The 27,728-nt window shown below is 38.5% G+C and overlaps 1 protein-coding gene across 2 annotated transcripts in view; it reads right to left on the bottom strand.

Moving 5' to 3' along the window:
• LOC150075908 (TGF-beta receptor type-1-like) overlaps positions 1-27,728 on the bottom strand; it is a 674,197-nt gene that overhangs the window by 143,052 nt on the left and 503,417 nt on the right. The gene's annotated exons all lie outside the window — the stretch shown is intronic.

The following is a 27,728-nucleotide window of genomic DNA, read 5'->3' as shown; positions in this document are numbered from 1 at the left end:
ATTCGAATTTTTAATAAGGTCAAAATTTGGAAGATCTTTCTGGTACAAATGAGTTGGCAATGCCATTTGTTTTTGTAAGGGACGAAGCATTTGGACTGACTGAAAATTTAATACATTGGTGTGCAAAACTCAAGGACCAACACTATTTCTAAAGGATACAACCACAAAATCTTTACTTAAGGTACTCTTTACTGATGAGAGTAGATTCAGTCTCAGCAGCGATTCTGGACGTCAGCTAATCTGGTGAGAGGTTGGCACACGGTATCACCCCCGCAAACATCAATGAAAGGGATCGATATGGCGGTCGAGGTATTTTCGTCTGAGGAGGCGTTATCTTGGATGGACGTACACAACTCCAGATACTGGAGGGCGGTACTGTAACCAGTGCACGCTACTGTACTGAAGTAATCCTTCCCCATGTGTGTCTGTTCCGAGGTGCCATTGGCCCCGAGTTCGTGTTTATGGATGATAACGCTACACCCCATTGCACTGCAGCTGTTGATATGCTTTTGGAAAGTGAGGACATTGTTCGTATGGATTGACCTGCCCGTTCCTTCCCCCCCGATCGAAAGCATATGGGATGCTCTGGGAAGACGCCTAGCGGCACGTCCAAACCCACCAGAAAATGTCACCAGCTAAAGATGGCGCTGAAAGTGGAATGGACGATGTTACCGGAAGAACTTATCAACAGCATTGTTCTAAGAATGGACAGGCGGTGCAAAGCCTGCATCAACATTAGGGGTGGCCATATCTCCTACTCAGAACCACCTCTTCCCTTTGTTCCATTTTTGGCAGTGATGCATCTGCATCTGTATCATGGGAGCCAGTGCTATGTTGCTATTTTTGAGTCAAGTCCCTCTGTACCATTTCGTTTCAATTGGTGTGCTTTTCTCATATCCAGGCCACCCCTATGAGAAGCTACAGGTGAAAACCTGACAGGTCCTTAAACTTTGGACACCAGTGTACTACCATACCCATATAATAACGAATGAAGGCCAACCATCCCATGCATGGGGAGAATTTCTCCTCAGGCAATATAAACACCAAGTCGCTGGCGCTTTCAACGCCTATAATGGCGTCAGCAGGCGTTGAAAGCTAGCTAACGTTGTTCAACGCGGCGTTGGAAGCGCCCTTCTAGTTTGCATGTCTCTTTTTCTTTTCCCCTTTGCTTCATGTAAAATTGGGCGTTCGAAGACGTTTCCAACGCCGCGCTTCAAGCGTTCGTCTAGTAGCCCTAAGGAGGGCATTCAATACCAATTAGATCTAGAAAGTCAACTAAGCTAATTATTTATTTATAAAGTCAGATCTAAGTCATAAAGTCATCATCCATGTCAGTTATAAAGTCAGATCCAACATTTTGTTAAGGCTTTTCCATTTTGAGTTTTGGTCGTTTCAGTTTAAAAGTTAATTGTGTGATAATTTATTTCTAAACTCTTTCCTTTTATAACTCTTTGCTGAAGGGGGAACAGACCCTGCGATGCGTACTCCAGAATAGCAATAACATTCATTTGGTAAATTCGAATTTAAAATTTAGCTTCATGGAAGTCAATTGTAATTCTTTTAATCAGGCTTAACCTTTTAGAATTCACGATTGTACTCACAGGAATTCCATAAAAGTTGTTATGAATGATATGAACACCCAACTCCACTAAAACGTTGATCCTTTAATATAATATCATCTATAAATGCAGGAGAAATGAAATTTTGTAATTTTATTTCTTCAGCATTTCCATTTCGTCTTGCGAATGTTTAATTTCTGGGCAGCACGTACAGACATTTTCTTTGCATGACATGCAACTATCCATCCTGCCCTAAAACTCTTTTCGCGTGCCCATCGATCGATGCAGAAGTTTGAAGTGAATTCAACTGATATTGATCACCGTTACTGGCCCAAAAGATTTGAATAATTAGCAGTCACGCACAAATTTTCTGCAAGCAGAAAGATGATCATAACTTTTGTTAGGATAAAATGTTTAATAAATTTAACACAGTACTTTAAAGTTAATTCGCTATTATTAAAAGCATTTATGACAGAAAATCATAGCAGAAAAGAAATACTATCGCTTTGGGACTTAGTATTTCAATTAATTTAGTTGAGAAACAAAGTGTTGGCAATATTTCATGTTTGAGATGACTAAGCCTTGAAGTGCAGTTAGGATACCACTTCTATTATCAGGAAAAACTCTAATTATAAGCACATTATGTGTGGAATGTAACTGTTGTACTCTAATTAAAGTAATTAAAGTTACTGTAATCCAGGCTCTGGATTCTCTGACCATATAAAGACACACAGAGAATTATAATGGAAAAAAAAAATCCTGAAAAAAAAAAAAAAAAAAAAAGCTGAACAGAAAAATTCTTTAGACAAATTAAGTTCTGTTTAAGAATTTCCTACTTCCATTTACATCCTACTCAAGTTCTGTTGAGTTTCTATTTCTTCTTTTCACTTTATACAGTTATGTTCTCCGTGTGCATCTACTGTACACAGAGAATAGAGCACTATCATCTCAATAAAATTCTTAATGCAATTTAAAATAGTCGAGATTGCATTTACTGAATATTACTATCGTACATTTTTCCTTGTTTTATCAGCTGCAAGTTATTCTGGGAGATCAACTAAGTACACTGGCAACATGAAATTATTGTTGACACAGCGAATTGTATAATATAAAGAATAAACGATGAAAAATCTATTTGGTAGCGAGAGAGAAAGATAGAATGTCTCTTATATTTAGCATCATCTTTTCTCAGCTGCTTCAAGGTAGGAAAATCAATTGACTCGAGTGATATCTAGAAACATTGTAGACAGTTTCTCAGTTTTAGTCTGTACAGATGTTGAAAGATCACTACTAATGGTATACGACACTGAAATCCAATCGCTTGTAACAAAGACGTTGATAGTAAGCGACGAAGGTTCGAAACTTTCGCATTCGACTTGAAGATGGATGAATCATTTGCAAATTTTCTATTGCAGGCTGTCTACATGTATTACTCAAAAATTGACAAATGCTGATGAGTCGAACTTCACTAGTCAATTTTATAAGTAACCAGGTAACCTTAATCCAATAAGAGAAAACTGCACTCTCCATTCTTCCTCTTCCATCGCATACCCCAATTCTTTAGAAATATAATGGTTATGTACTGCCCTAACTGTTAACGAATCGATTACAGTAAAATCCAGTTGCAGCAATCTTCTCTCGAGTGTATGTTGCAAATTAATATCACTCAAAATTATTTTAAAAGAAACACTGTTTGTTGAAATAAGTTCTGTCACACTTATATAGAAGCACCGGATGATTGGAAATTCTAGCAACCAAAAATGAAAGAGCTAATTTCTCTCATTTTGGTACCAATACACAATTCTTACTTCACATCGGTAGCAATATTGACCTCCGAATGCAGAAAAGTTATACTTACAGAAACTCATCCATACTGGTTTGTTCGTGAAGAACCTGTTATGATATATTCCCTGTCAGAATGTGATTTTATATACGATAGATAATTTTGTTCAAAACCATACATCAAAGCCGAATTTTGAGAAAAATATCTCAATTCACCAGTACCAAACAAATCAACAATATCAAAATTAGTAAACAATTTTTGTGGAAAAAAAAATATATATATATAGTATTCACGATAAAACTTGAAGATGCTATTAACTTTTATTGCTGTTGCCCATAAAAATCATTGAGAAGACCTGCAAATACACAAAGGGCTATTAAAAAGTGAGCAAAAGAATCTTGGTTCCACTTTAATAGTTATCGACAGCAGGATGTGCAGTAATGAAAAAATTCATGTTTTCTTCAAAAAACTGGGGTGTGGAGTGCCGTTTCAAGTCTTCAAGTGATTGGAGTGGACCGCTCCTCTTCGAGAACGCGGGGTAAAAAATACCGGGATTTTATACACTAATTTAAATTGCATTACTAGATAATGATGGATATTATTGTCATAATATTCATCATTGTCGAGTACATTGAAAAGACAGAATTCATGGGATACCTGGTTCTTGGACGCTGTCACCTCTCTCGCTAGTAGACGAACTTAGCAGGTATATAGGTACACTGCATTCACGTAGACGGTAATTCGATGTCAATATGGATAAACGTTGTGAGCTAACCGACTTTGAAAGAGGGATGATAGTGTGTGACCGACGCATGGGTCGGTCACACACTATCTATCACTCTATCACGGAGGTGGTACAGAAATTGCATTATCTCCATTCGACAGTATCAAGAGTGTGACGGGAATATGCCATTTCCGAAATAACATCTCATGGTGGACAGCGCTGTGGGCGGAGAAAGGTGGTGGATGAACGTGGCCGTCGAAGTCTGTCTCGCATTGTTTCAGCCAACTGGGGAGCGACAGTGGCATACATCAGTGTGCATAGTGTTAGGGTCGGGAGCCACCTGTGGTTTCCCACATCTGCGCCATAAATACGCTGTGAAGAAACACAGAACACTATAAATGACAGGAAAGTGTTGTGTTGAATGCGTAGTATTATGTTGGGTTCTGTTGTGTGTCCTGGCATTTGGCCGCAGGGCCCCTGATGGGAACCCACCTTGCTCGCCCACACTACTAGGAGGTAGCCAGTCTGCTCAATATTCTCTGGCAGGTCTCCGTCAGGGTCGCCCGAGCTTCCTGAACAGACACCAATTTAAAAAAAATAATAATAATAAAATAAAATAAAAATAAATAAATTAAGGTAGAGTGTGGCAGTAGAGGGTGTACGGAAGAAGATGGGGGTGAAAGTGAGAGTAAGGGGATGTAGGTGAAGGCATCACCTAAGTTGACAGTGGAACGTATGCCCCACCAGGCGAAAAGGGGAGGGGATAACCCTAGAAGGGTAGAAAAGCCACACAGCGAGAGTGCTGAGTGTGACCTAGTGTCACACATCAGCGCCGACTTCAACGAAGGAGTTGCCAGAAACGTCTCTAGTAAGACCATCGGGCGATCATTAGCAGAAATGGATTACGGGAGACGCCGATCCACCAGAATCCCATTGCTAACGCCACGACACAGGACTTTACGCCTCAACTGGGCGAAAGAACATCGACACTGGATCTTGGATGATTGGAGACGGGTCTCTTTGTTCGATGAGTCCCGTTTCCAGTTATTTCCAGTGGAAGAGGGTGCATATCTGGCGGAAACCGCATGAAGCTATGCACCCGTCATGTCAACAAGGAACTGTTGAGGCAGGTGGACGATCGGTAATGGTTTGGGGCGTGTTCAACTGGCATACGTTCGGACATGTGGTACGTCTAGAGGGATCTATGAAGGGTGTAGGTTAAATAAATTTTCTGTTTATACTCCGGGACGACCAAAGTCAGAGGAGTTCGCAAGATAGACTGAATACAAGAAACAGCACCGTATTCAGCAGTCATGGGCTTGAACCCCGGTCACTCAAGGCACATGTACTTATGCACCCGCGCGCCTAACCACTAGGCTAAGGCGGCCAGGTGATCATCCTTGCAGACAATCTGCATCCCTTTATGGTCATCGTGCACCCACAGGGCAATGGACTCTTCCAGTAGGACAATGAGCCTCCCCATAGAGCCGAGGTGACTAGAACATGGCTCGAAGAGCATTCCGCAGATTTTACCACCATGAACCTTGTGGAGAATCTTTGAGATGCTGTGGAAAGGTCCGTTCGACCTTTGGATCCTCCACTCCGGAATGCGACGGAATTATGGACAGCGGTGGAGCAAGCATGGATGGAAATACCTGTGAAACGCTTTCGTGAACTAGTGGACGCAATGCCTCACCGTGTGACTGCCCTTATCCGGGCGAAAGGTGGGCCTACTCGTTACTAGGTAGGTATACCATGATTTCTGTTCACTTAATGTAATGCAATAATGAATATTATTGTCATACATCCTGTGAAACAGTGCCGAGAGACTTCTTTGGTGATCCTTAGTTTTAAAAATATGTGCTTTCCCAAGATACCCAGACTTAACGTTGCCCAATTAATAGGTGCGGTTTGTTGAAAGGCAAAATGTATAAAAATAATCTCTACACACTAGCGGAACTGAAAGACAATCTACAGACTGAAATTGCGAACACAGACGTTCAAACATCAGAAAGCGTGTCGTTGAATATGATGGAAAAAATGTCCACCACAAAAATGACCATTGTGGTGGTCATTTTTGTGGTGGACATTTTCAACATGTAGAAATATTTATAATTACCTATCATGATAACTGTTCTTCGCATAATATGATCGTAAAAGAATTAATCCATTTTAATTAACTGATATCTGGGTTATGTGATTTTGAATCTCCCTGTATCGATTTCTGCTTGATTTACTTAAACAGTGACTTTAAAATCAATAATAAATTATTGACTTCAATCAACGAAGCGATGTGCCACAGTAAAATTGGTTTTTACTTCGCTCATCAGCAAAACAATACGCATATGCATAGAGTTCTCTACGGGCCACATGATGGCAAAGTTGAGCCACAGCAAAATTTTTATAGCTTCGATTGCTTTTGTTAGTGTTTATTAGCCATAAAGATTTATTAAAAAACAGTTTAAAACGTATTGAAAACATTTTATTTATAAGAAATTATAGCTTCTTATAATATCCTAAAATTTTATTAAAATTTTAAAAGAAATGGAAGATGTCGAATCATAAAAATACATAGCATTTTTCATTATGGTCCCTTTCTGTGGAAAACTATGATTCATATATAATTCAATTCTTATGTCTTCTTCAATCTGAAGATCTTTTTAAATACAGGGTGTGGGAATAAAGTTCCTGCACTGGGTCAATAAAAAGAACACAAAGTGAAGGAGCTCAAAACAGTCAGTGAAGGCGTCCAAAGAGATGATATTCAGTTCTCCGGTTACCTTTTTCTTTGTCCTAAACATTCTGAAATCTTTTTTTTTTTGAGGGCAGTTTTCACCTTGGGAAACAGGAAGAAATTATGACACTTTTCGTTGCTTCTGCTCATCTGTGAGACACAAATTTTGCACAGACCTGCCTTTTTCCTAAATATTCATGCAGAATTTGGCGAATCGTCTCCTTATTCATCCAACTCATCAGTCATCATTCTGAGGGTCAAACAAACGATCTCTTGCCAAAATTTCCAAACTTTTCAACTCTTTTCAAAAGGGAAGAAACTTACATGCCTTTTTCATGCCATAACTAACTTAGTCAGTCTACTTACTTAGAACCAGGAGTTTTTAATCCGGAAAATAGGAAACCTATCACAAAATAATTTAATACCTACCTACATTTACAGATTCAAAAATAATAAATCAATGGATATGTAATATAAAATATACCAGTTTGTTTAAATCGAATTTTAAGTATTACTTATTTATTGTACTAATCACATAAATACAGTTAGTAAAACAACAAAATTATAATTAATGTGATGAATGTGGTTGTAAAGTGCGACTGAGTTTCGTAATATCGGGTTTTAAAGTACTAATTCCAATTCTTAAAAAGTCATGTGAATGCAGGTTAGTTTGACGTGATCGTATTTTTGATTTTACATATTTCATTTTTTGAAACGGTCTGCTCACATATTGGGTATTACTTATTTATTTCAGAAAACTGATGTAACCTTTCTTGCAAAATTTTAATTTTTTGGATAATCTGACTCAAATAATATTGAATAAAACTGAATTAGATTTTCATTTATTTCATTTTGTCTTCAGTGCATCATTAGACTGAAGATCTACCAACTCTAATTGTAAATGCCCATCAACGTCGTTGACAATTACGTCAAACGGCTTTTGAAAAAGTTCAAACATCTTTGAAATATTTTTTTAAATCAGAAAACTATCCGAAAAAAATTTTCAGTGGAAAAATTACAACTGGTCATATTTTTAGATAAATTATTGCAACATGGAAAACGTGAAAAAATTATTCCGAAGTTGACTTTTAAATACTGTAACTCCAGTTTTGTTTCAAATGCTTTGACATTATAATACAATTCATTGACAAGTTTGTCTCATCCTTTTGGTTTCATATTAAGAAAATTCAGGTGTTTACATATATCTGTCAAAAAGGCAAGGTTCCACAACCATTTAAGATATGACAGTTCTGGAACAGGTTTCAATTTTTCGTTCATAAATAGATCTATTTCAAACCTAAGTTCAAAAAATATCTTCAACACGTTACCCCGACTCAACCATCGTACTTCAGTGTGGTAAAACAAATCGCCGTATTCAGCCCCAGTTGTTTCAAGAAAATTTTTGAGTTGCCGATGATTCAGACCAGTCTTGCCAATAAAATTTACTGCTGATATTACAGTTAACATGACTGAATCTAAGCCAAAAAAATTTCCATACAAAAACTTATATATATTATAAGTTTGACTTAAGTGTGAATTATACATATTTCTTTTACTCTCAAGATATTTACGAAGCTGGCCCATGAACCCAATTTTAGTACCGACCATATTTTTAGCGTCATCCGTCGTAACCGCTGATAGCAAATCCCAATTCGATTTGAGGCCGTCAATTCCTTCTGACACTCAAAAATATATTTTCTCCTATCGATGCATCTTTGAAGCTTTTTAATGCAACTAGCTCTTCAGTTACTGCTAAATTTTGATTTACACCTCGGATATAAATTAATAATTGAACTGTATGGCTTGTATCTTCACTCTCTTCAATTGCTATTGAAAAATGTGTGAATTCACGAACTTTTTCTGCGAGTTAATTTTCAACATCGGCTCCTAAATCTCTTCAATTCTTCTCGTTACAGTTGATGAAGATAAACTTACAGAAGCAAAATTCTTTACTATCACAGGACATACTACTTCTGCAATTGCCAAACCAATTAATTTTACAAATTTTCTATCCATAAAGATCCTTCCTTCTTCGGCAGTGATTTGGAAGGCTCGAAAACTAGCTCTAACTGCAGATAAATTATGATGAGTAAAAGTTCTAATCTTCTGTTGTTGGCTTTGAAAAGTTTTGGTTAGTCCTTGGAGTTTTTTCTGCCACAAAGCTCCTTGAAAATTATCGTAATCTGAGGCATGTTTTGTGGTGTAGTGACGACAAGGCTTCATTGTAAATAAGACAAGACTATTATATTAATCAACGGACGAATGTTAAAATAATCTGTAAAATATGTTTTTCATAAATTTTATTGTGATCTGATATGAACATTAATTTTTACAATCTAATTGAAATATCCGAGGGCCGGATAAAATTCTTTCGCGAGCCGGAACCGGCACGCACTTTAAACAAATACAACTTTGTATATGTAGATGGACTTTGCAAACAGCTGATTCGTTTAACAAAGGCATGATTGGCGGTTATGCCAACAAATTAGGTGGCTATTTTCAGGAGAAGGAGAGAGAAACTTCCACCTGTTATATCGGAATAAACTAAAATAAAATGAACTATAGCAGCTTACTCTTTGCCATCAAGGTTTGAGCCAACAGCAATGTTTTCAATCTTTTCAAGGTAGCTCACAACCGAACAATTCTCTTGTTCGGTCTAAAGTGCAAAAGAGGACATGCGTACCTTTAGGATATATAATATTAGCTTTTAAGCAAGTCATCCTTAAACTAGAGGAACCGCTGTTGTTGTTGTTTGGTTTTTAGGAGCATTAGCAACTAAGGCCATATTGCTCCGGGGATATACGGTGGTCATTTGCTGACCTTTCCGCATCCTCCGTATTTAGTGGTGACGGGCTCGAACCCCGGGTTTAATCAAGAAGCGTGTTTTACTCACTGCTGCTCCTTCCCACCTGGCTATGGAGGCGCCAGGTGGGAAGGTGCACCATCCTCCGTATTTGGTGGTCAAGGGCTCGAATCCCGGTCTAATCAAGAAGCGTGTGCAACGCACTGCTGCTCCTGCCCACCTGGCTACGGAGGCGCCAGGCAGACATGCACCTAGTGTATGGATTAGCAGAGGGCAGTGGACGAGCCGCTCAACGAATTTATGGAGAACACTTCCCAGACAGACGTGTACCGGACCACCGTTTGTTTGTGCGTGTGCATCAAAATTTGTGCGATTATGGGTCATTTAGAGGTAACAGGAGTAGTACGGACAGACCACGTTCGACGCGAACTCCCGCCATGGAAGAAAGTGTGTTGAATGCTGTCCAGAATAATTCTACTACCAGCACACGTGCCGTTGCCACTGCCTTAGGAGTGTCTCGCTGCAGTGTACAGCGTGTCTGGCACGACGATTCCTTACACCCCTTTCATCTCCAAAGGGTTCAGTTACTGCTCCCCCAAGATCTTCCTGCACGTGTGGCTTTTGCGCAGTGGTTTCTCCAAGAAAGTGTTCAAGACTTGAATTTTCCAGCCTATGTTTTTTTCACGGATGAGGCTTATTTCACTCAGGAAGGCTTATTGAATCAGCACAATGTTCACGTGTGGGCTCACGACAACCCACACGGTGTGCGCCCCCATGTGGCACAACATTGCTTCGCAATAAATCCAATAAATATCGGATCTTTCTTGAACAAGTTCTACCAGGGTTACTTGACGATGTTCCAGCAAATGTTAGACGCAACATTTGGTTTCAACATGACGGGGCGCCTGCCCACTATAGAAAGTGTATTCGTGACCATTTGAACAGGCGTTTTGGGCGTCGATGAATTGGCCGTGGTGGATCCGTTGCCTGGCCTCCACGCTCACCTGATTTATCGAGCCTTGATTTCTTTCTGTGGGGGGCCCTCAAATCTATCGTGTATGAATCGCCTGTGGAGACGGAAATGGATCTCGTGGCGAGACTCGTCTGCGCTGCTGCTACTGTCAAAGAAACTCCAGGTGTGTTCGACCGTGTCCGCCAATCCATGCTGCGTCGGTGTCACGCATGCATCGCGTCTCAAGGTGGAACCTTCGAGCATCTGTTGTAACATCATGAAATGCATCCATCTCGTACTCCATTGTTAATATTATGTCAAATAAATGTTTGCCACTAATTACTGTCTTGTGTCATTTCTGCTTCTTGTGCCTCTACTACTACTTTCCCGTGACGCTTCCGGTTAAGGGTTCCTACGTGATTCACATTCCTTTAGATGTTACCTACCTCCCCTAAACGTTTGTACCAATATTTTTGAGACTCCTTGTATAATAACATTCGAAATTACCGTAGTCTATAATTCAAAATATTTATCACTTTGCACAGGTGTCTTTAAAACTCGAGATATTCTTTGTTCTCCCAATTTCTGGGAAAATAATTTTTTCAAATGAACTTTATTTATTAAATAACCAGACACAAGGTTTTTTAGTGTTTGACTGGGCTAAAGGAAGTTTAATTTTAGCCAGCGAGTTATAAATTACTGGAATAAGTTACCTATATGGGTGGTAGAGGCTGACAGTTTGGGGAAATTCAAATGTCGGCTGGATCAAAGGTCACCTACAGGAGGAGGGAAACGCATAGGTCGTCTATTTCCTTTTCTCTTATTAATTATTATTATTTTTAAATTTTTCTTCTTATTATTTTATTTTTTTGGCTGGTGCAGCATAAGCCATATTACACCATGTGGCTTCCTTGCACCATGTGGCCAATGCTAATCAAATATTAAAGAAATACCACGATAAATCTTCCAAAGAGGTTCCTCCGCTCATCAGATCTCCGTGGAAGTAATGTAATTTTGTCACAAGGTTAACACGGTTCGATTTAAATTATCTCGATGATCCAGACAGCTCATTGCCAGTTTCAAAGAGTTTTCACTTCCCTCCCGTGCCCATTTTTATGTAGCTAAGGAAGTGTATTCATTTATGGATTTGCACTTTTTTCATGCCTCGTTACCAGCTGATGACATACAAGCCCCCCCCCCCCACCGAATGTCTCCTCCCAACTGCCCCTAGTAAACGGAGGGAGTTCAAAACTGCACCTGTTTCAAGGAGTAAATTATCTACAATTCTCTGTCAAACAGCTAATGGATAATTTCGGGAGTAGATTTTGGCACGAAACTTTCCCCGTGTTTCTAACCGTGGCAGTTATAGTAGAGGAATTTTTATTAAGTTACTTAATAGCAATGTTCACTTAACTTGGAGCAAAATCTCTATCAAATATAAATTTCGGTACAACAATGAAATGTAATCCTGTGCAGATCGTTTTATCCTTTCTGCAAACAAAAATACTGCCTCGTGAGATTTGATCTTCTGTGGCCTCCGAGACGTTTAAGCTGATGACTTTTAACAGCTAATCCTATGGAAGTTCCTCCTTTCTCCTTTAATTAGTCTATGGTAACTTTATAACAAAGTTTACTGTCCAAAGAAAATTACCGAAGAGAAAAGCCCAGCGAAACAACAGATAAACGAGCTATTCTAATGCAGCGTATACACGACCTATCTAAATTTTTTGTCAGTTGCTTGTTGGGTTTGAAGTGCATTAGCGACTTAATATACAGTGACGTAAAATATAGTCTATGTTTAGTACACCTGTGTGTTCACTGGCCGATTTGTACAGGTTAAAAACTGGGAATAAACTCATGGAAGAACCCTACTCCAGCTGCTCGAGATTGGCTAACTACAGTGTAGAAGGGAACTTGAGAAATTTTCCAGTCGTCGAGGGAAATCAAATTCAGTCCAAACGAGGAAAAGGTGGTGAAATTACTGTTAAACTACTTTTGAACAAGTGGTGAAACTACCTACTTACTTATCCACTGTCGTTCCAGCTCCTTGCCAGCTCGATAAGGAAGCCAGCTTCTTAATCTTTTCTTGTAATCGTTATTCTTCCAATTTCTCCCGAATGGCCACGTTTCTTTCTCAATCTTTCCTGGTTTTTCTATACACAATCACAAACATCAACACTTTCAGTTTTTCTGTCCAATCCTTTTCTCCACAGCATTTGCTATATCATCCAAAGGAACTCTATTGCATGAACAATAGAGGCGAGAGTGCACTACCCTGTTTCAATCCATTATTAATTTCAAACCAGCTTTTTAAACAGCTTTCAGTTATTCTGTATAGACTTTTAACACACTCTATCTCTTTCCCACTCACAGTTTTCTTCATACTTTCCATACCTTTCTTCCCTTTAAGCTATCACACGCCTTTTCAGTACCCAAAAAAGGCATGCACAGATCTCTTCCATTTATCTCAGCAAAATTAGATCCATGGTCGATCTATCTTTTCTGAAGCCAATCTGTTCTATCATCATATTACTTTCACCCTTTTCTCGTACTGTCCTTCCTACTATTCCTTCATTCAATTTCCCTATGTGACTATTCAGGGTTATCCCTCTATAATTCTCACACTGTTTTCTGTCTCCTTTTTTATATGTAGGCATAATCAATCCTCTTTTCCAGTCTCTCGGTATCATTTTCTCCACCATACTACTTTCACCATTATTAACAATTTGCGACCAACACTCCAACTATTTCTTCTTCTTTCCTTCTATAACTTCTTTCCTCTTTGCATCATTTTTTGCTGCTTTATATTCTCTCTCTCTCTCTCTCTCTGACTCATTCATTTGGATTTTACATTTTTTTTCAAAGGGCTTATTTTTCCTCGGAGTAGCTTCCTTTGCTATCTCGTTCCAAAACTGTGTCTCTTTCCATCTCTTTACACCGTTTGTCCTCCCACTCCCACAGTCGCAACCAAAGCTTTTGAAATTCTTCCCATTCCTCCTTACTCTTTTGTACTTCGTTCGCAGGCCTCAGTTTCTCTATACATTTTTCCTAAATCCTCGTTTTTCTGCCTCCATATGTTAAGCTTCCTCTCTTGTCTTCTTTTATTTTTCTCTTACATTGATGCTAGCGTCCCTATAAGTAGTCTATGATCGCTGTTCATCGATGGATGGCGTTGTGGTTACTTCTTGTTGGATGACCTGTGCTGCTGTAGTGTTGTTACAGTTCCAGGAACTATACGTGGAGACTCATTAAGGTATTACTCTTTCCTGTTAACTGCTGCACTATTCGGACTGCTTAGGTTTGAGAAAAAAGTTGACTTCTTCATTGTCACCACAATTCCTGTCTAAGACTTATACTTCCTGGTGGGCCTACGGGTGTATCCTTGAAGGTCACCAAAACTTTATGTTGGGATTTTTATGGTTTCAGATACCTTAATGGTATTGAATTGTGACATGGATGTTATACTGACAACGAATTGGTCCTCATGGAGGGAATCTAAGATACTTGTATTATTAACTTGTTCAGCAGTTGTATGTGGACATGTGTATATGTATCTGTGAAGAATAGTACTACTATGAAAGGGCCAGAAATGTGATTGGTGTAGGTTTGTGTGTTCTGTTCTGGCCGCTTGGCTACCCAGAAACATCAATCACCTGGAGAGATGATTCTGGGTACTCGTCCACACCACGGGAAGGTGGGCCAGTCCATGTAAGGCACTTAATGTCTCAAACAACCACTTCAGTCGTTGTACATGTGCAGCATTGTAAATAGGTGGCGGGATAGCCAGGAAAACTGGCTGGGACGGCCTAGTACAATAAAAAAAATCCACCGCTACTCCTGGTAATACCTTAATGTTGTCTGTGCAGTAGCACAGTGGTGTCATCACCGTCCTCCCCACACCGGGTGGAAAAGGCCTGGGTTCGAATCCCGTCGATGACGCGAGAAACTTTAATGGGCTTTTTTCACTCAGTGGAAAATACAAATACGGGTGCTGTATTGAATTATAGGTCACAGTAATATAATAATTTGAATTTTTTTTTTTAAATACCTTAATATCCTTAAATCTCGGTCACAGGTCACTATTAATCAATATGTAGTCAGTTATTGACTTCTGCTTCCTGTCCCATACCTCTTATAACCGTGACTATCCTGTTTCTGAAACCACTCAATATTAATTCTTAGTCCATTCCTCACGCATAGATCCAACATTCTTTTGTCCTCATTTCTTCTCTCTTTTCCAAACTTGCCAAAATCTTTATCATACCTCTTCTATATATGCCAACTTGGGCATTAAAATCTCCCATAACAATTTGATCTTCTCTCTTTAAATACTCCTCCATCTCTTCCTCAAACATAACCGTTTCCTTACTTTCGCATTCAGCTTGTGTTGCATACACCTGCAGAATGTTGATCCCTTTCTGCCCTGCCATCATCTTGATCTCCACTATTCTATCATTTATTTGGTTAACCTCCATTCTGGATTCACTACTCTATACAGGCGACTCCGTAGCCAGGTGGGAAGGAGCAGCAGTGCGTAGCACACGCTTCTTGATTAGACCGGGGTTCGAGCCCGTCACCACCAAATACGGAGGATGTGGAAAGACCACCGCATATCCCGGAGCAATATGGCCTTAGTTGATAATGCTCCTAAAAACCAAATAACAAACTACTCTATATTCACTCCGTTTTTAGCTCTCTTCATTTCCCGACCACCAAAACTTATAATCCTTTCCTGGGTCCTTTTGTCCCTCCACTTCGTTTCACTCAATCCCAACACATCTAGTCTTCTCTCCACCATTACACCTGACCCTCGTGGGCATCACAGTTGGTATAATCACCCTCCTCCCCGCACCAGGTGAAAAAGACCCGAGTTCGAATCTCGTCAATAAGGCGAGGAATTTTTATGGGCCTTTTTCACACGGTGGATTCACGGTGTGAAATCCATCAATCCAGGATATAGTGAGTCAACTGCAGGAGAAGTAGTGAGGTTTTCATCCCACACAACATGCAAATCAGCTGGGGAATACATACTTTACTCAAATGAACCAACATCATCAGAGGATCGTTTACCGACATCGATGTCGAAAACAAATATTCAATTTTAGAATAATTAGTTCGGTTGACTTAATTTATAAAATTCTAACTAAGGGAAAGCATTATTGTACAAATAAAAAGATTATTAATAATATTAATAACAAAAACGAAAACAGTATCAAAGGAAAATAGTGTGTTGCAACCGTTAAGAGGGCTGAAGTGTAAATGGTAAGTGAACAGCATTCTCGCAGTCAACGAAAAATATCGATTTGAAAACGGATTCTAAAAAAATGCCTGTCTGAAGGAAACGCAACAGGAAGAGAAACAGAAAGGTATAAAGCTGCCTTTTAACCGAAGGAGCAGTGTCGTAACCACCTGTGAAGCAAATAAATGAGCTCAGGTTTTCTTCGCGTATAACTAATACCCCTCTGAGAACAGCAAAAACAGGAGATTGTTGAAATCGGTTAAAGTTAAAACCACTTCTTCCACAAATTCAGAACAAATCATTTGCACCTCTGTATAGCTTCCGATTTAATTTTCTTTACTAAGCCTCGCCATAAATTCGTTTTAGTGGTAAAGTACGTATATTTATAGAATTGTTGCTATTTGAATATTTTGGAGAAGGATATAACTCGCCAATTAATTTTTAAATCATTCTTTCTACTTCTATTCTTTGGAAAAAATTTTCATATTTATTACTTGCCTGTAGATATTCAATACAATTATAACAAATTTCTTCAGACTCACCACATTTTCATTTTCTTGATTATAAAAATCTGATATCTTTGAAATTAATTTGACTTATTAAAGTTTTCTTATATCTTAATGATTAGTTATGTGTCATATTTTAGAAATTCATATAAAATCAGAAACCTTTATTCAATATCTAGTAGGACTACCTTTTGCCCATACCCATCGTGGCATGGAGGAAGTCTAGCTTCAGATATTTGTCAGCTTCTGTATTGTGGTTGGTAGAGAACTGTTAAGCCAAACTGTTATATCCAACGTATTCCACACATTTTCAATTGGATTCATATCTGGAAAATTAGGCGGCCAGGATAGATGTTGGAAATCTTGTGAATCTACCTCGAATCATTCAGATATAATTTTTTGAGTTGTGGATAGTTGCGTTGTCGTCTTAAAAGAGTCCACTGCAATCCGGGTTAAAATGAAGCATCACGATGAAGATAGCCTGATATGACAGAATTGGTGGTAACACGACCTTCTAGATACTACTTCCAACGCCATGATACTACTTCCAGCTTCTTGTAAATAAAAAGTGTCAAGACTCGTCAGATCACATGACCTTTTTTTTACTGTTCCATAGTCGTTATTCGCGTTGGCGGCGGCACCACTGCACATGAATCTTTCGATTTTTTACGAAACGAAGTGGCTTTCGTACAGGCACATGACTACCAAATCCCAGTTGTAGTAGGGTTTTTTTAGGAGCATCAGAGACTAAGGCCATATTGCTACGTATATACTGTAAATTGCGTGTTCTGTGGTCGATTTTCTGTTTTCTGGAAGAAAAACTCGAGTTTACTGGAGAAAAACCATGCTACCCTCGCCTGAGACCGACTAACTCAGCCAAGTTGTGAAAAAGGCCATTAAAACTTCCTCACTCACACCATCGACGGTACTCCAACTCAGATCTTTCTTACCCGGTGTGACAGGACGGCGAGTCTACCAACTGTGCTACCCACGAGGGCACCGAATCCCAGATTCTTCTCCGCCAAACAGTTCACTTGGAAATGGGTCTTTCCTTCTTTGCCGAAATTGAATTTTTTCAGTTTCTGAACATTGGTCTTTCTATTCTGACGCAAAATTCTTTTTAAATTCTCAAGGTCTCAGGAATTTAAACCATATTTCTACCAATTTTCTACTGCATTTCTTCCTTTTATAGCTGCATGTCCTTTCGTCTTCCACTCATTGTATGCTTTGAGATGGCTGCTTTCGACCCACCAGTGATTTCCTTTGTTTTCTCAATTGTGGCTCTTGCAAAACGTGCTCCAATGATAACACCTCTCTGAAAATCGGAAAGATCGCCTGTCTTTTCCATGGTCGGATCCACTAAGAAACCACAAGGAGGAGTACAAATTCAAATTATTATATTAGGGCCACCCGTAATCTCTTAAATATACCCATATATGTATTATGACTGTAAATTGCATGTGTTCTCTGGTCGATTTTCCTGTTTTGCTGGATGAAAAAAAAAAAACCCAGTTTCTGGGGGGGAAAAAAAAAAAACTTTGCTATCTACGCCTGAGACCGACTAACTCAGCCACGGAGTGAAAAAGTCCACTAAACTTCCTTGCATCATCGACGAGATTCGTACCCGGGTCTTTTCCGCCCGGTGTGGGGAGGACGGTGACGATACCGCGCAGACTGCAAGGAGGAGTACAGTATTTATTTGACACTAAGGAACATGTGATCATACCATGACAAGATGACAACTTATATTTGCATTCCTTATGTTTATCTGTTGACGCCAATTGCAAAGGATTTCTAAGTTTCTTGGGCAGTTAGAAATTGATTAAATGTACCTTAGAAAATGATTAAAAGTGTTTTAATCATTTAAATATCAGGAAGTGCAGGAAAACTAGACATGGTTTAAAAAAAACACATATTACATCATAACTTAGAAACTTATGTCTTAAATCTTAGAAATTGATGTATCTGAACCTTAAAATTTCATGATGTGCGTCTTAAATCTTGGAAGCTGGTTATAAGTTCTTAAATTATGTGCTGTGTACCTTAAAACTGATTAAAAGTGTCTTATATCTTAGAAACTAATGCCTCTTAATCTTAAAAATTTGATTAGAATCTTGGAAAGCGAATATAAGCATCTAAACTACATGAAATTACTGGTACAAGTTGTAAGAACTTTGATAAACTTAAAATAAAGGATCATAAAACTCTTTTCACTTTATTTTTCGGGCATTTAAAGATCAACTGCATTTCGAAATAAGCCTTATGATGCGACTCTTCTGAAAAAGTAGTCAGATAAAATTGAGACTCCTTAATTCGTATACTAACATGGTTGAACAAACCGCGAGGGAAGTAAAAAATAAACACAGGAGGGCGATGAAGAATAAAATGCTTACGATGTATTGGTAGAAGTCAAAGAGGTAAAGAACAGCACAAAAGTTTTAGTCTACTTCTGGGTTATAGTTGCAATCCCCTACGCCGCTAAGTTTAAAACTAATAGTGGTTCCATACCCGCACTTACGATCTAAGCGATGGCCCATTAACTTCCTGAAGTCGTTGCAAATGGATTAATCGGCTGGAAAATCCTGATAAAGGGGTTTTTCTATTAATTAAAAAAATAAGAAATGGAGTCAGCAACGTAGGATGTTTTTCAAGCGAAATTAATAAGTATAAACTTTTCGACAGAGTCTGAACGTTCCAGATAAACTCTTTCCTTCAGATAACCACCACCCCCAAATGAAATAATTTTAAAGGCATCGGCGCTTGTCAAAGGGCACGGGAAGTATTATATTTGCTATCCCCGCAACAGGACAGTAAGACACAGTGAGTGAGTAGGACCCACTGTGTCCTACTGGCTCAAAGTTGTTTGATATCGATGCCTAGCTGCTTCATGAAATTTATTGTACTGGACGAGATTCGTTACATGCATCTGAACTGGACAAAATTGACTTTTACGAAATTTTGGGCTTAAAAAAAAAAAAAAAAAAAACCCTTTATCAGTTCTTACCTTTACCATTTTCTGTGGGGATAATTCAGAAGAAGGTGAGCTAACAAACCCAGGTACTTCTAAAACAAAGGAGTTTATAGCAAACACATTTCAGACCATTAAAGGGAAGCTACATCAATCAGTTTACAGATTTGTGTGGAGCTATTCCCCTTGCGTGAGCTGAAGGGGTGGAGAAGTCGCTATGGATATTCGCATTGTAAAGAGCCTCGAAATAATGTAAATGATTTTGTGTGCCACGACTGATTGTTATCATGACACGCAAACATTTTTGAAGGCAAAAAGTTGAACTTTTTTATTTTTATTGTATGCTGGGGCACCTAAGACCATGAGCAATCAATTGTACATGGCTGTAAACTGTATGTGTTCTATAGAAAACTGTTTTCGGAATATAAACTTGAGTTTCCAGAATAAAAAAATATGGACCCTCTCGTGAGACTGACCAATTCGAACCAAGTCTCTATTATCTCTCTGTACATACATATGTACTCTTCACAATCGACACCAGGTTTACGAGTCTTACATAACATCACATACAAAGCGTGCAACTATCTAAAGCTAATATTACTGCATTAAACTACACTTAATCTATGAATTTCCTTTTTCCATAAAACTGTATGAAAAAAAATAATAATAATAATAATTTCCGGATTTCTATTTGTCGAATTTTAGTGGAATTTGGAATGGCTCGACAAATATTTCCGTATGAAACAACCAAATATAAAATTTCATGAAAATTCGCCCAATGGGAGTCAAGTTGTTACATGAGGACGGACGGACAGGGAAACATGGTGAAAAGGTGTCTAAAAAGGTCATAAAAAGTCCTCGTGCCTCAATCACAATCGAACTCAAGTCTTTTCCACAAGGTGTTCATGAACACGATCGTAACTAATGTTTAAACGGCTTAACTATGATAGGGGGTGAAGTATTGCTCTCTTAACCTGATTGTTCTCTTCTGAATATGGAGAGAACAGTACTCGATTCCAGTAGATGGAGAGTATCTAAGTAGAGAAATATAAATCTTAATGTTTATTTATCGTTATATAACTGAATCATTTCGGATTAGAGAGTAATCTTTGCATGACAAATGCGATACGCCCACCTACATTTTCGCTTGCTCAAAGAGCAAAATTGGAACTGGACTCAGCATGACTTAAATACCATATGGAGAAAAAGACAGTTAAGCTTTTACGTTTTTTATTAAAGTAGATGCATTAAACAGTTTGGAAGTTCTTGACAGATAGCAATCCGACACAATTCAGAATTAGTTTTAGAAACAGTGAACGTAACAGAAAAAATCTGAAAAGCAAAGAATTTTTTTTTTTTTTTTTTTTTTGCTTGTTTGAATGAAAATACTGAATACAACCATGAAGTTGTTATTGTTATTTGGTTTTTAGGAGCATTAGCAACTAAGGCCATATTGCTCCGGGATATGCGGTGGTCATTCCCTGACCTTTCCGCATCCTCCGTATTTGGTGGTGACGGGCTCGAACCCCGGTCTAATCAAGAAGCGTGTGCTCCTTCCCACCTGGCTACGGAGGCGCCAACCATGAAGTCTAAAAATACTAAAACTTCTACTTTTACTTTATGCCTGTCCGGTTTAGACTTGAAATACGATTTCATCTCAGGATATTTCAATTGGAAGTACTGCATTTTCTTCTGACAGATACGCAATAAGCCGATTGCGTGTCCATGGATACTTTACTGTCTCGTGCTTATTTTTAAGGTTATAAAAGTCTCTGTGTGTCTGTAAGGATCTTTATGCCCATGCTCGTCTATATATCATTTTTATATAGAGACAATCATGGCTCTGTATATACAGATGATATACAAGTAACACGCACAGACTCACCTGAAATAATGAGACACCTCTCTGATTGAAAAAAAGTACATCGGAAGTGGAAATATATAAAGTAGTTATGTATAATCATGTTGAAATGCGAGTAATTTACACTTGTTTCCAGGAACTGCGGGATGTGACAGATGTGATAGGTGACACGACCCCTGGACTCATCCGACAAGCTGGAGGTTGGGTAGGTGATATAGGGCCTCAAAAAGTAGGCGTTTTTTTTTTTTTTTAATTTACTTTTATTTTTTTTTTACCAACATTATTAAAGAAGCCTGAAGGATTCTAAATAAATAAATCTTTATTGTGTCATGGCTGGGGATCCTTCAGGAGCAGGACCTCCAAATGGGTGATGATACCTGGCCGGTGAGTAGTTTGGCTGTAAAAACTAGCCTCTTCTCTATGATCAAGGGCTTCATTCTTCCAATCCCGAGTGCTTGTGTCATGGTAGTTGTTATGATTATGGGAAGAAGAAGATGAAGCTTGACAATGGCCCATTTCAACAGCCAGTACTCGTGCCCATTTCAACAGCCAGTACTCGGTGGTGTACACGCGATTAAGGTTGATAGGCGCGACTGGAAATTATTATCAAAAACTTAAATGTAATAAACAAACCTCAGTTATTAACAGCTCTGTTCTGTTCAGTTCTTCTTCAGTTGCCTTCTTCAGTTCTGTTCTGTTCTGTTCCACAGAGAATGGCGGGGTAATTTGTGGAGATGAGGGATCTCTTAAGAATGGTGGGATCCCGAACATGTAGCAATTGCTGCTTTGAGATACATCTAAGATGAGCAAATTTAGCATCGATTTCATCAATCTGGCTGTTGACTGTTTATCCAATGATCAAATATAACTCCCAGATTGGCGTGAGAGAGCACATTTAGTATTGCGGTCCCTCCGAGCGAAATATTCAGTCGTGTAGGCATAGATTTTAAAGAGAATATTACCAGCGCAGACTTCTCTGGATTTATTTGAAGGCTGAATCCTGCCAAGTACAATTTTAGATCTGAGTAGTGAATTTATCTTATTTGAAGATATACTGTGTTGACACCTGAATTGACCTGTGTCTGCTGGTTGGTGTCGTCTGCAAAGCACAGTAGGCCGTCCCTGGAGGCAATATAAGGCACCATAAAAGAGGTGAACAGGACACCGGACAAGTCATCTCCTAGCGGCACTCCAGCAGTGATGTTGCAAGAAAGGGCACTATAATCCCGAAATACTAGTGTTCTTTTCCGGAGCAGAGATTTAATAAAGCAGAACATATCGTAGTGGATATCATCAGAAAGATATTGTGAATTATTAAGATAGTTGGGGATCATTATCAACAACTTAAATGTAATAAACAAACCTCAGTTATTAACAACCTTCTTCAGTTCTGTTCTAGAATTAAATATCGATGTGACATTAACCAATTCTCATTTTAGAGCAATTGTTAATGGCTGGGAGGTAATTGGACAACTAGTGACTACCAGGAATGATTGGACAATTAGTAATTACCTGGTCATTTTTTGTTGTTACAGATTTCGTCAATCCTGAGACTCAAATCTTCATTACGGCAAATCTAATCATATTTTCGACGAATCATATAAACAGGGAATTATTCGACTTTTCCATTTTTTCAGACTTTCCTGCTCATGACTTTTCATCATTGTATCCTCTCGCAGTTGCTTAAATGGCTGCTTTATTACAGCAGTCTCTTAAGGCTTCGTATAAATCAACTAGAAAGAAAAAGGTAAATTTAAAGACCTGTTCCTGGTGGACTTCAGAACTTTCTTCTCTAAGGAAAAGAGTACACCACGTCCGTTGAAAATACCAACGTCGACGTAGACATTGGCTTTCTAATGATATTACTCATCTCCATTCCCAATATATTTCACTTAATAAACATAAATTTAAGGCAATTGCTACTCGTAAGCAAGAAACATGGATGGAATTTTGTTCACAGCTCTGGAAACGCTGACCCTTGGGGCCTTATTTACGGGACAGCACGTAACAAGACTTTCTTTTTAGAAATTTACGGAACTGTTAATGATGACTCTGTGGAAACCACTGACTGGACCAATACAGAAAATGCCATTCTTGATAGACTTTTTCCTATCGACGATCCATCTACTGATTCTACTGTAGATGGATGAACATATGAACATTCTACTTATGTTACTAATATTCCAGTGGTAAAATTAACTATTTATGAGTTATCTTTAGTTGTCAAAAAGATTAACGTCAAGAAATGCCGAGGGCTGGACTCGGTTTAAAATGTTTTTATCATTAGATTATTGAAGCTTTTGCTTTACAATAAATGTATTTGAGAGGATTTCATTCCTGATATGTGGAAAACTGCACTTTTAAAATTGACAAAAAAAAAACTGGATAAACCAGCTTCCAAATCCCAGGTCCTGCAGACGTGTCGCACTATTGGCGAACCTTGGGAAATTGCTAGAGCGGCTTGGGACCTTACATACCACTGATATTCTTCAATCTAAAAACTTGATGTCCCCTAACCAATATGGTTTCTGTGTAGGGCAATCCTGAAGACGTGCTTGTCCACTTTGTCGTCAACATTGAGAGTTCCACGTCAAAGTATATATTCGCCATCTTTATCGACTTCTAGGACGCTTTTGGTTCCTTCTGGTGGCAAACCACCCTCGAACGTCTTCGTTCAGCTGAATGCTCCCCGCAGTTATACCAGCATTTTATGAACTGCTTTAGTGACCGTACTATTTTAGAGAAATCAAAATTTAAGGTTTCTAGAGAAATCTCAGGGTATCCCCAAGGATCTATCTGGGGGCCCTCTCATTTGGAATAGTGTTAAAAGAATGGATCTTCTGTTTTTTATCGTCTCTGCTGACGATCTTTCCATCTTCATTCACAGCTCTTTCAGATCTGCTAACGATGTTCTTCAAAATCTTTTTCAATGGGCTCAGAATAATAAACTGACAATAAGCTCGTCTAAAACTAAAATTATGATTTTTGGATCACGTTTAAACCCTCAACGGCTTCCTCTAGTGAAAATAAACAATAGCAGGATTCCACTTGTTTCTGAAACTAAAGTGCTTGGGATTACAAGAGACTCAAGGCTTAACTTCATTCCTCATTTAACAAACGTTACAACCAAGATCAGAAGGTTCACCGATACCATTGGCGAAATTTTTCGCACTGATTTGGGCCTTTCTAGACGCTCCATGAGAATTTACTACAATGCCGTTTTCCTCCCTATGGCCACTTACACTGCTGGTGCGTTGTTCCATAGGGTTAGAACGGTTAAATTTCGGACTAAGCTTGCAACGTACAATAATATTATGTATGTAAAGAGTATGCCGAACTGTTGGACCATCTGCTTTGCAAGTTCTTGCAGGGGAATTATCTTTGGATCTTCATGTCCCCTAGAGAAGTCTTTGTTACAGGTTAAAAAACAAATTCCCACGGAATTCATGGGTTTGGTTTTGGATACTCAACCAGGTGTTAAACAAGAACACAACCGTTTTGGAATGAGATGATAAATCTTTGGCAGACCCGCTGGGATAAGTCATCTGTTGGGTCTGTTATTAGGATTTTCGTGGTCACATTTTGCATGAATAAACAGTAACTGCATGATTTTCTATGGACTTCAAACAAACACATTTCTCCTGATGGGACACGGATCACTGAATGAAAAACTTCGAATTTGGCCTTTCTAGAACGGAAACATGCCAATGTGGTGAAATTGAAAATTGGAGCCACATTTTCTCCTTCGTTTTTCAGTTGCTATAATAAGTTTTGTTTTCAGTTACTATACTAAGTTTTCAGTTGCTATAATAAACTTCGTTTTTCAGTTGCTAAACAACAAAGTTTCTTCACAGTCAAGAAACTTTGTTGGTAAGTGACAAGGATTCCCATATTGCACTTCAACGATTTACCCATGATGTCTTCACAAGAAGGAAATCTATTTACACTATGAATAACACTAGAGTACTTCTATTCCAGCAACTGGAATAAGCTATTAGTAACTGACATTCAAAGTACGGAGTTCATGATTCCTACTTATTTGGGTTTATTATTAAGTCTATTTGGACATTCATTTGGATTTAAACTTCTCTGATCTGACATGACTTATTTTTCTAGATTTGACTTGTGGTTTTGAGGTGTGTAATTGGTAAGTAATACCCTCAATTACTGATTTCTTAGCATTGTGGTGTAAAACTTATTTAAATCAATGTATAAAACAACAATTTATATTGATTTTGATTTTTTTTTTTTTTTTTTTTTTTTTTTGATTTGGTAGTTGTTGGCGCATCGGCTTCTGTGGCCATATTGCACCTCCCAAGGCTTTTGCAGTACTTTGATCCAAGCCCGAGGCGAGAATCGAACCCGCGACCTTTGGGTTGCCGGGCAGGTACTTTACCCACTCGACTAGCCCGGTCGGCCAATTTATATTGAAAGGATGTTTATGTTTCTCCGATGTTCTTAGTAACGATATGGTTTGCTTGAACTGCTTTTACACTCTAATTTAGCAATTCACTGTATGTCTATTGGCTGGTTTGATCTTTGGGTAAATAGATATTAATCTAATTTTGGATAACCTCTGTTAAATATCAATTTCTTCGGGGATACTTTCCTGGAGTTCCAGAAGTCAAGTTATTTGTATATTTATCTTTTATTTATTGTCTGATATTCGCATTGTATATAGTGCATATGATTCTAACCATTATAATGTTAATTGTATGTGCAGTATAATGTAAATTATTTTTTTCCCTTTTTCTCCTAGACTGGGTCCCAGGGCTCTATTTTATATATAATCTGCCCGTTTAATGACTACGGAATACCTGGCCTCCTTCCCGTGGTGGTTGACGAGTATCCGGAAGTAGCCGTCATCAAGGAGCATCAAATATACAAATTGCTCCTTGTATATTGTCTGTAAATTGATTGGGTTCTGTGATTGAATTTCTGTTTGCTGGACGAAAAACACGAGTATTTGGGAGAAAAAAACCATGCTATCCTCGCCTGAGACCGAAAAACTCAGTCACGTATGAAATAGGCCCATAGAAATTTCTTCCGTCATCGAAGGGAACTCGAACTCAGCTCTTTTCCACTCCGTGTCGGAGGACGATCGATTCTACCAACTGTGCTACGCGCGAGGGCTAAAGAGAGCTCTGGCTCGGGGAAAAAGTGATTCTGTCTTGACTGACATTTAATAGTTTTCATTTCTTATGCAGCGCTTTTATCTCTGAAGCTATTATTAAGATCGGGAGCCCACCCACCACGGTCTGGAGTAGGGATTATATCAGAGGCCCAATTGTATAAAGATAGTTCTGAACAAACCACACTAATTTTGAAGATATAATCGAAGGTTAAATCTAGAATGATACTATGAGCACAAACGAGATAAAGTTGCTCTTAGGAAGACACTAAAATTATCAGTCTTAAGTGATAAAGATTGCTTTCCCGGCGTATGCAGCTATACGGTTATGGAAAGTGGTGCTGAGTGACGCCTTCACCAATTCTCATGAGATATTTAACGCCTCTACACCATTGACAATAAATGAATAATAAATACTGTATATGTTCATTCATGCTGAGATCCATTAAATCTAAATATTCATGAAATCTCCTTTATACCGCGTAATTAGTGATGGTACGTTGCCGACAATAGGTGAGGGAAAACATCATTACAATTTCATTCCTATATGCAATCTTGCTCCCAGACTCAATTTTTAAGAAGACAACAAATACCATTCCGGATAATAGTGAATTATTCTTCTACTTTGCATTACTCTTTATTTCTTATACGTAGCGATTTACCTTTTTCAAATAAGTCTGATGGGGAACGGACCGGCAAGAATAGAACAGTACTGTCTGCTCAAATTTAAATATTGTATCACTGGGATATTCACTAATCGTTGTGAAGCAGATTGCCTCAAGGGATGCTGCACGGATGATTTATTGCTTTAATGAGAATTATACGGAAATAACTGCGTTATCCGTATCACATCCAAAAATTACACGGTCTCACTGAAGCTAAATTACCACCACTAGAGCTTTTTGTACTTGGTTTAATAATATACTCAATTCTGTTTTTATACCTTGTTTTCTGATGAGGCTGGCTTCATAAGAAATGGACTGATCAATTCTCACAACAGTCACGACAGGGCAAAAGAAAATTCGTATTTCATTATCCAAACAAAGGCACCGGCAACGATTCCGTATCAATGTATGGACAAGAATTATTGTCGACTGCTTAGTATGGATTTTTGTTTTGCCTCGAAGATTAACCGCAGAATCCTATTCCAATTTTTAAATTAATAATTTACTCTATTTACTAAATGAAGTTTCTCTTGCTGACTGACATTGTGTGTGATTTATACATGACGAAGTGACCTGTTCGATTGGAGGACCTCAATCTATTCGATTTTTACCTGTAGAATCATCTAAAATCCATCGTTTAAGAGATACCCATTGAAAGACTTCGCCAACAGAACAAGAATGCCAGGAAATTCAACGATACCTGGAATATTTGTACTAATCAAGCAATTCATGGCAAGGGGTGTATTTGAAGTGAAGGCCATTTTGAGCATTTCATGTAAAGGTTAGGCGGATAATTATTGGAA

Source organism: Mastigoproctus giganteus, chromosome 13, assembly GCF_048544385.1.
Source record: "Mastigoproctus giganteus isolate SK-2022 chromosome 13, ASM4854438v1, whole genome shotgun sequence".
NCBI classification, from domain to species: Eukaryota; Metazoa; Arthropoda; class Arachnida; order Uropygi; family Thelyphonidae; genus Mastigoproctus; species Mastigoproctus giganteus.
The sequence above is the reverse complement of the archived record's forward strand: the minus strand, read 5'-3'. Positions and strand labels throughout refer to the sequence as shown.